General features: G+C 42.1%; 1 protein-coding gene across 1 annotated transcript in view; it reads right to left on the reverse strand.

The window, feature by feature from the left end:
- LTBP1 (latent transforming growth factor beta binding protein 1) overlaps nucleotides 1–9,393 on the reverse strand; it is a 437,031-nt gene that overhangs the window by 264,113 nt on the left and 163,525 nt on the right. The gene's annotated exons all lie outside the window — the stretch shown is intronic.

Here is a 9,393-nt window from a genome sequence, read left to right on the forward strand (position 1 = left end):
AAAAAAAAAAAAAAAAAAAAAAAAAAAAGGAAAAAGAGAAAGGAAAGGAGGGAGAGGGGGAAAGAGAGAGCCCACAACCCGACAGGTTAAGGAAAGAGGGAAGCCTTTAGTGCTCGCTGCTCTGTATCCAGTGGTGTCTCTGAAACAGGAGTAGGAAGCTTAGCAAACAGAACTCTGGGATGCACTCCAAAACCACATTTGAAGTCGAGTCACTGGAGTGGGATTACTAACCACAATGCTGCACTTTATTCACGGGCAGACAAAGAGCAGTACGGAGGGCACGACAGATGAAAGAGCCAGCCCTGACAGGCAGATGTAATGCACAGAGGTTGGCCATGCACCTAGTGGTGAATAAACTCCTGTGTCCTCGACTTGCATACTTTCCCTGTTCCTCCACTTATTAAGTCACTATTTGCAGCCCGACCCCTGGAAATGTTTTAGGCATGCAGCATGTCTGAAAACATCTGTCTCAAATCTCCTGGCACTCTCAGCTGAAGTGATCAAATCCTGTGACGCAGCTGCAGGAGCCCAGTGCTTTTTCACAACTCTGGGCACTCCTTCTCCATATAAATTTACGCAACCTATATTTTGTTTTACTGTGAACAGGGTCCATCTAAGAAAAGGAGGCCAAGGCCCTGGGCTAAAGGATTGCCTCGGTTAAAATGCCACCCTGGAGCTCTCACTGCGGCTCCTCACAAGCCACCTAAAGTCGGTATTTCTTTCATTCATACAGCCCTCTTTTAAAAACCAGATGCTATCACCTGTTACACAGCAGAGGCAGCACAATATCACATAATGGATACTCATCTTCAAGTCAGATTCTGGGTGGTAATCCTGGCTCAGCCATGCTATGACTCTGGACCTGTCATTTCACCTTTTCTCCAAAACATGAGAGAATTAGAAATGATGTTTTCCAGCCAGTTTTAACTTTCTATGTTTATCAGGGGTCAGCAAGCAATGGCCCTGGGATCAAATCAGGCCCACTGCCTGCTTTTGTAAATAAAGTTTTATTGGAACACAGCCACTCATGCATTTACATACTGTCTACGGCTGCTTTTGTGCAGTAACAACAGAGTTGCACAGAGAAGGGATGGCCTCATCCAGGATTGCCACTTGCAGCCAGGCCCCTATATAAACTCGGGCAAAGCACAATACAGAAACCCTATTTTGACATCCACATTTGTGAAATGCCCCCAGCCAGGTCCTTCCGCTTCCCAGGAGCCTAGGTAGAAAGCAAAAATGGTAGCAGCAGCTCAAGACAGCGGAAGAGACATGATTCATCTTTGAAGCTTTAAGCCTGATTGGAAGCAGTGCCCTTCCTGTGGTCCCTGTGTTACTGCAGTGGGCAAAGGAAAGCCTGCCTTTGGGTCAGCCTATCTTCTACCATACCCTGCCCAACAGAAGAGATTCTCCCCCTTTATACTGCTTTGGTTTGACCAGCATTGTGTTTTCAGAAAATCATCCAAGAAGCCTCTAAAGGCCCACAACAAAATAAAATGTGGTCAAATCTGAGCTTGGAAACAAAAACCTTACCCAAAGGAGCCGTTAGAATTTCAAGGTTGGAATGGGACATCAAAGGTTTTCTGACAACTTTTATTTGAACATCTCTAGTGACAGGGAACTCATTACCTGCTAAGATGGCACATTCTAGTTATGGGCAGTCCCTAACAAGTGCTATTCTTAAGCTGAAGTTATGTCCTCACAGTCAGCTGCACCCATTAATCCTAATTCATCTCCCCACATTCTCACAATCTAATGCCTCTTCCACCTGACAGCCCTTCATCTCCTCACAGACATTACCACAGAAGCCAAGAAAGCTGAAGTTACAAGGGACCTGAAGAGATCCACTTGGGTTGGCCCTCTCGCTTAAAAGAAAATGATTCTGCTGGAGCAGAAATACCCTCAGTTCTTTCCAAATGGTTTTCCAAGACTGTTTCTCATTCACCCGTGGTTCAATGCAAGAGATCAAGACATACAGTCTGGGGTGTGAAGATATCCTAGTGGCCAACCAGGTCTTCCAGCCCCTTGCAAGACGGCATCCAGAAACTTTTTCCACAAACAGCCAAACAGTAAATATTTTAGAGCTATAGGCCTAAAGGACTCTGTTTCAACTATTCAACTCTGCTGCGGTAGCAGGAAAGCAGATTGTCAACAACAGTATGTCAATGAATGAGTGTGACTATGTCCCAATAAAACTTTATTTAAAGACACAGTTTTGAAACCAGTGCTTTAAATGTTTTCAGGACATTTAAAATTTCTCTAGGACTATACCTCATAAATTTTAAAAACTGCAATGGAATGCTGATTCTACAACAGACAAAACTCACCTAGTTTGATTTTTTTTTTTTTTTTTTTTTTTTACAGTAGAAGAAAAAAAAAAAATCAGCTTACTCTAAGTTGTCAGACCAAGCTTACAAATATCTTGAGAATACTGTGTGTGTGTAAGGGTGTGAAGCCCAAGACAAAAGAGAGACAACATCGTCCCACTTCAAGAGAATATAAACTTCTATTTTTTTTTCTGGCCCTTGGAACAATAACGAAGTTGGAAATGGTGTGCCAACTATTTTGTCTTCTCTGGCATTAACTCTCAGTACCAGCAGCTGCCATGCAGAGGCTCATACCATCACCTAAATTATGCTCACTTCAGCGAACTGACACATCCAAAGAAAGCAAGCCCTTAATCATTATGCCCACGTTACCTCCCAGCTATAGTAGTCACTTTATAGGCACCTGAGATTCTCTGGGCTTATTGTTTTAAAAAAACTTAGTATGTTTCTTTGCCAAAAAAAATTCTTTTTGGCCTGGAATCATCTGTATTTTCAAGAGGCAGAGACAGTTTCATATGACTTAATTCTGATTTTTATAATGTTCACATCTTCTTGGAAGCAGAGAATACATTTTATTTCATATTTCCCCCCTCGTGTTTCATAAACATTCTGCTATAAAGTAATCTAATTCTAAAAGAGACCCTTATACTCTCAGATGATCCTCTTGTGTCTGCAGGAAGCATTTATAATACTTCTCCATTCTTATTAAGTTTTCCACAATCTCAAAATCAGCATTGAAAAACTTAACTGTTTGACACTAGACTGTCATCCATAGCTCTGAGAGGATCTCTGTAAACATTAAATGCATTAGATAATATTCTCTCCTGTGTTCGCTCCTTTAAAATCATTTCCATTACTTTAAAATCATTTCCACATTATCTAGGGTATTGTGTACAAGAGTTTAAGTTTTAAAGCACACAGAAGTAACATACAGTGCTCTGAGTTTCAAATTCCTCAATGTGACAAGCTGAAGACAATACTACTCATCTCTCAAGAGTTCAGTGGGACGTCAGTGACAGTGGCCTTTCCTACACAGGCCATCTGCTGTTTAAGAGGCAACTTCCTCAAATGCCTTGAAAAAATTAATACCTAAGGACCCCTAGTGCCTTCTGTAAAGTAGGTAACCCAATAAATGTGGAACAAACAAAGTGACTCAAAGGATGACTGTACAACCCCACAGAGATCGGGGCCCACAGGATGCTGGAGGCCATTCTGGTCCAAGAGCCTTGCTTCACCAGTGATGAGAGTGAAGCCCACGGGTCAAATCAGCGGAAGAAGATCATCCCTGGCTGCACCCATTGGCTGATTAAGAATTACCAACCTGAGAAGCCAAAGTCAGACGAGTCAGGAGTTAACAGGGCAACTGTTGGCACAGTTTTCTTGCTTGGTTCCTCTGACAAAAACATGTGAGTTACCCTGTAGTTAAATCAGTCCCAGGAATGTCAACCAGGCACTTTCAAACTTTGGGTTTTAGAGTCCTTGGCTAGAAACAGATTGCCTGGAGGCACACAGCACCTCCACTGGGCCTCCTAGTCAGTCAGTCAAGACACTCAAAAGTCATCCCGTCTGCAGCTTCTGCCAGACCCTGTGTGCATTCATACCTCCAAGAAGAGGTGCTGGCACGTGGGTTAAAACAAACCACAGATGTTCAGACTGAATGGCAAATGGGATGGAAGTGGAGCTGATACCCTCCCCAATACAAAAAGCTTTCATTTCTGCTTCCCAATCATTAACGACAGAGCAAAATTCAAAAATGTGAACACTGTTCTTGACAGATGGACTTCAGTCTAGCTGCCATCTTTCAGTCATTAAACTAGGATGTGACCAAAAGCAAAGGCAGCTAAAGAAATAAATATAACAAGTTCAAGACTCACATCAGAGGTCATGAACAAAGAGTCTCGCCTCTGCATTCAACCAGAATGCTGCGACAGCACATCAGCATTCATCCAACTTCAACAAGGGGAGGCCAACCAGCACCGGCAGTATCCTCTGCAAAGGAGAAGCATCCTGCCCTGTTGACTGAGTGGGACTTCGGAGCCGATTCAATACCCAGGTCACATGGGAGAAAAACTGAGCTAACAGCTCATTCTCCCATTTTGCAGTCCATTGCCTGCCGGGAGACCAAGAATTCTTTGAAGGACAAATCATAAACGTATTAAATAATGCTTAGAATAACAAGACTTGATCGTTCAGCTCTCCAGGCTTGCTTAACTCCTCCAGGAGTCTTAAAATAATGCCCACAGAATACTCTGTTCCTCAAGGAAGGTGTTATGTAAATAGAAATCAGTATCAAATCGATTACTTCATCAGATTGCCCCAGTCATGGAAAATTCTCCAAGAGGGAAGGAAACTCAGAGATCTCTAGTTCTGCTGTGGGCACTTCCTCAGATAAGAATCTAGGGTTACTTTCCAGTACCACCTCTTGTAGTTTTTCCACATAGAACTAACTAAATGAAGAGGTAGAGAAAGAGTTGCTATGCAGGTGATATAAAGTAAAATGTCTGTGCTTCCTTCTTTCCATGTTCCCTTGATATTCACTGAAGGAAACTGTATCACTTACTCATCTCCTACAGATACATGTATGATTTCTTTCCATTTTTATACGTGTAAAGAGACAGGCCTATAGCGAGGCAAAGAAAGAGAGTATATTAAATCATCTAATACAAGAATACGTTTCTGGATATATTCTGAGTTTCTTGAAGAATTGCTTATTTCTCAAAAAGCAGGTACTAAACATAAGCCATGTTTACAAATGTAACGACAGTCCCCAAAATATTCATTTGGCAGAAATGCAGCAGATGGTTAACTAGTTAACACTCAAGTATGACTTCACTTATTATTTCATGGAGAAAATGGAAGCTACGAAGCCAGGCCTAGCAACTTACCTGGATCTACAGTTGTCCTGCCTCCCTCCCGATGAAGAAGGTGGTTCCACCTAAAGGCAACCCTTCCACTAAAGCAACGCATCCTCTTCCTCTCTTGCCGAAAGACTTCCTCCCCGTTCATTTCCATCAGCAGGCAAACCCGCTGTACTGCGCCCCATCTGGTGAAAACACCTCTCCTCTCATCGTCCCCATCCCACTCTCTTGCAGCTGCCACTCTATTTCCCAGCTCTCCTTAAAGAAAAACCCCTCAAAAGAGCTGCCCTACTGGCTGCCTCCACCACCTCCCCTCCCGTTCTCTCTTGAACCTGCCACAGCCAAGCTTTTGCTGTCAACCCTTCACCAAAGCTGCCCTTGTGAAGGTCACCACTGGCCCCCATGTTGCCAAAACCAACAGTAAATCCTCTGGCTGCTTATCCCTCAAACTTCCAGCCTATTTGACACAGAAGAACCACTCTGCTTCGTGCTACTCTTTCTTTACTCGGCTTCTAGGTTATCCTGTTCTCTCATGGTTCTCTCCTGCCTTGCCGGCCACTGCTCCTCATGACCCTGTCCAGAGGAAGCCCTAGAGCTCAGTCTTTGTAGCCTTTTCCTTTCCATACTGACTTCTCAGATGCTATTATCCTGCCTTATCTCATGGATTTAGATACCATCTACAGATTTCTGCATAGAAAATGTTTAACTCTAGCCTGGACCCCCTCGACCTTGTATATGTGCATATGAGTACTGCAGATGTGTGTCCAAGAATCCAGCTGTCCAGCTGCTTATGAGACTTTGCTAGGTACGTGTCTAAGGTCTAGTGGCTGCCCGAAGAAAACATTCAAAATTAAGCTTTGATCCCTCTCTGTATCCACATCCAAACCTGTTCCTTTTCAAGTCTTCCCCCATCTCTGAAAATGGCAAGTCTATTCTTGACCCTTTTTTGGTCATCTGAGACTCAATACAACATGCAAACCCTGTTAACTCTACTTCCAGAGGGGACAGTTTTTCACCACCTTCATGGCAAACACTGGTGCAATTCACTATCATCTTCTGTCTGGATTATTTCAACAGTCTCCCAGCTGGACTTCCTGCTACCAACTTTGCCCTCCTACAGCTTTTTCCCACACGGCATTCGGTGCATCCTTTAATGTATGGCAGTCAGATCATGGCACTCCTCCCTTCAGTGGCTTCCCATCTCATTCAGAATACAAGCCAAAGGCCTCACAAGGGCCTACTGGGCTCTCAACAAGCTGTGAGCTCCCCGACCTTGTCTCTTACACGTGTTCCCAAAGCACTCATTCTGGCCTCCTTGCTATTCCTCACATACTGGGCACATTCCTATCTCAGGGAACCTCCTGTTCCCTCTGCCTAGAATACTCTTCCCCAGATATATATGGCTTCCTCCCTCACCTTCAAGACTTCACCAGAACGTCACATGATCAGGAGATTTTTCCCGACTACCTGGCATAAAACTGCAACATCCCACACACATTGATTCCCTGTGTCCTGTTTTACGTTTCCTATTTATAAGTACGCTTTATAGATTTAGCATTGGATTACTGTCATAAAAACACAGTCTCCATGAGGGCGGGAAAGTGTCTGGTCACTACTAAACACTCAACATGTGTCTCATAGCAAGTGCTCAAGAAATATCAAATGAATGAATAAACTTCACTGACAGAGAACTAAAGAAATAATATTTATCTAAGGGATAACTGTCAGTAATTTTTTAAAAAAATAAAGAACACTTCTATGAAATCTTTAGCCTCAAAACATTTATTTTATGCTATATTTGTCAGAGAGAAATCTTTTAGTCATAAAAGCTTCAGATCAAGGGAAAGCACAAGCTGTTATTCAGGAAACCCTGCAATCATTACAAAACATTTTTCCCTAAAATCATTAAAACATTACCAAAAAATGGCCAATGATACAAAGTAAAAATTTTCAATTAAACATGCCAGTGACAGAATAACTGAATAAACAGGAAACAAATTTCTCAAGCACTTTTTCAAAAGAAAAACAGACAATTACTTGCTCCCAAAATTCCACAATGTATTATGCAAAAATCAAATTGACACATAAAGGAAAACTTCCACTAATTTTATAAATAAAACTGATGATGATGTCCAAGGATTTTAGTTTTTTAATATATTTCTGATTTATTTAGTATTCATTCCCTTTGTTAGGCTAAGAACAGCTAGGAAATTAAAAACACTACTACCCAGATTCTTCGAGTCTGATGTGAATTGCCACTAAGCCATAAAATCCACCCAAAAAGAGAAATACACTTTGGTTCCCAGCTCAGGGAGACTGGGAGAGGGATTACCCAGAAGTCCAGCAATAAAGATGGCAGACTTCATCCCAAATTTCCACTTATTTTAGGAGTTGGGTCTCATTTCCCATTTCACTAATTTAATCTTTGTTTTAGCTTGACTCGAGATTTAAGGACTAGGATTTTCACCTAGAATCGCACGTTTTCTCAACTTCAACCTTGCCCTGCCAGCCAGACTCCACTACCCCCAGTAGGACTTTAAAAAGCACACCTTGAGACTATGGGATTGTTTTAATCTTTCCTTTTTCTCCCTGGAGTTTTCTCTCTTTAAATACCAAACCTAAGTTCTCTTCTCTAGAAATCTAATAAAAGGTCCTATTTTTATCCCTGGAACAAAATCAAATACGTTTCAAGGTATAATATATTTTACAGTCAAGAGAAGCTAACTTTTACCCAATAAGTAGTTTACTCACCCAGCAGGATCTGACCCAGTATATTTGGGGAAAGAAAATATAGTTGGTAATAAAAGTAGAGAACTAGCAAAACAAACGGATGACTTTCTGACATTTCCATTTTCTGACCTTTTCTGTAAAATATTTTTCTTGACCATCATAGACCCTGAGGGGATTCAACCGACCAGGCATACTTCATGGGGTACCCTCCTCAGTTCTGGGGTCCTACAACTGCAGCAGGCCACTGTCCCGTGGTGTTTTCTTCAACATGACTTTAAAAGCCCCCATCTAGAGCATGTGAAAATCTCGCCTCTGCTAATTCTTAATACCAGAGAACCAGCCCCTCCAGAATGAACAGTGGTATTTGAGATGCTGTGATTGCAGAGTTGAAGAAACACAAGACTTAATGTGTTTTGTGTTTAAAAGTAATAAAGAATAACGGGAGGGAGCACAATATACTTTAAAAGTAATAAAGTAATAACTTTAAAAGTAATAAAGAATAACGTGAGGGAGCACAATATACCCACTTTCTCAATTCTGAATTGAGAGTGTAATTCATGGCCTGGATCTAGAATCCTGACAACTGTGGCAAGCACACTTGGCGAGGGTTAAATAAGTTTGCCCAGGGATTTTTAGAGGAGTTTTTTGGCATCATGGTTCAAGATGTTACTCTAAGAGTTCATCTCCCGAGGGATAAATACCATGGAAAAGACTCACTTCTTCATGTGAAAAGTCTCCACTTCCCTCAACCTATGTCAGCGTTCACTGCAGCGTAACTCTCTAGCTTCCACACTGTGGCCAGGGCAGTGGAAGAGGCTTAAGAGAAGGACGTCACCACTGTCTCTGAATCAAAAGAACAAGTTGCAGGGCAGTAAACACTTACCTGTCTTCCATCTCTAACACTCATTCAATCTGGCCAGTTTGTGTGGGCTCCTTACAGAAGCAGTGGGCTAGACACGCTTCACATGATTCGAATTTTCTATCCCTTAATTTTAGAACAGAATTAGGTTTTATTTATCCCCACATTTGTTGTTTTTCCAAAAAGAAGTCAATGGAGGCACTTGTTATCAGTCTATCACTCACCATTTCCATAAATAACATGTTTGCTTGCACGTGGAGAAGCAAGTCTGACTAAAATGATCCATATCTACTGGGCTGCATGTGTACCAAGGAACAAATTTCATGACTTACAAGCTTGATAGAGTAAGGGCCATTTCCCATGAGGGTCCCCAATTATCTCTACTATATACTTGGAGAAATAGGATTCCATTTAGTATATGTAATTGTTAAAACAAATATTTCCAACAAAATCAAACTCCTTCAAAGGAAATGAAGACTCTTGCCCACCTACATATAATCTAGCCTCAACTTCAGCAACTACGCATACAGCCAGGGGATCAGCCGGGCAGAACTGTCCAACAATCCTCCCTCACACGCCTGCTTCCTTCTCACGGTTTCCTCCCCCCCTCCCACCCCCC

Source organism: Lipotes vexillifer, unplaced genomic scaffold, assembly GCF_000442215.2.
Source record: "Lipotes vexillifer unplaced genomic scaffold, Lipotes_vexillifer_v1.1 scaffold776, whole genome shotgun sequence".
NCBI classification, from domain to species: domain Eukaryota; kingdom Metazoa; phylum Chordata; class Mammalia; order Artiodactyla; family Lipotidae; genus Lipotes; species Lipotes vexillifer.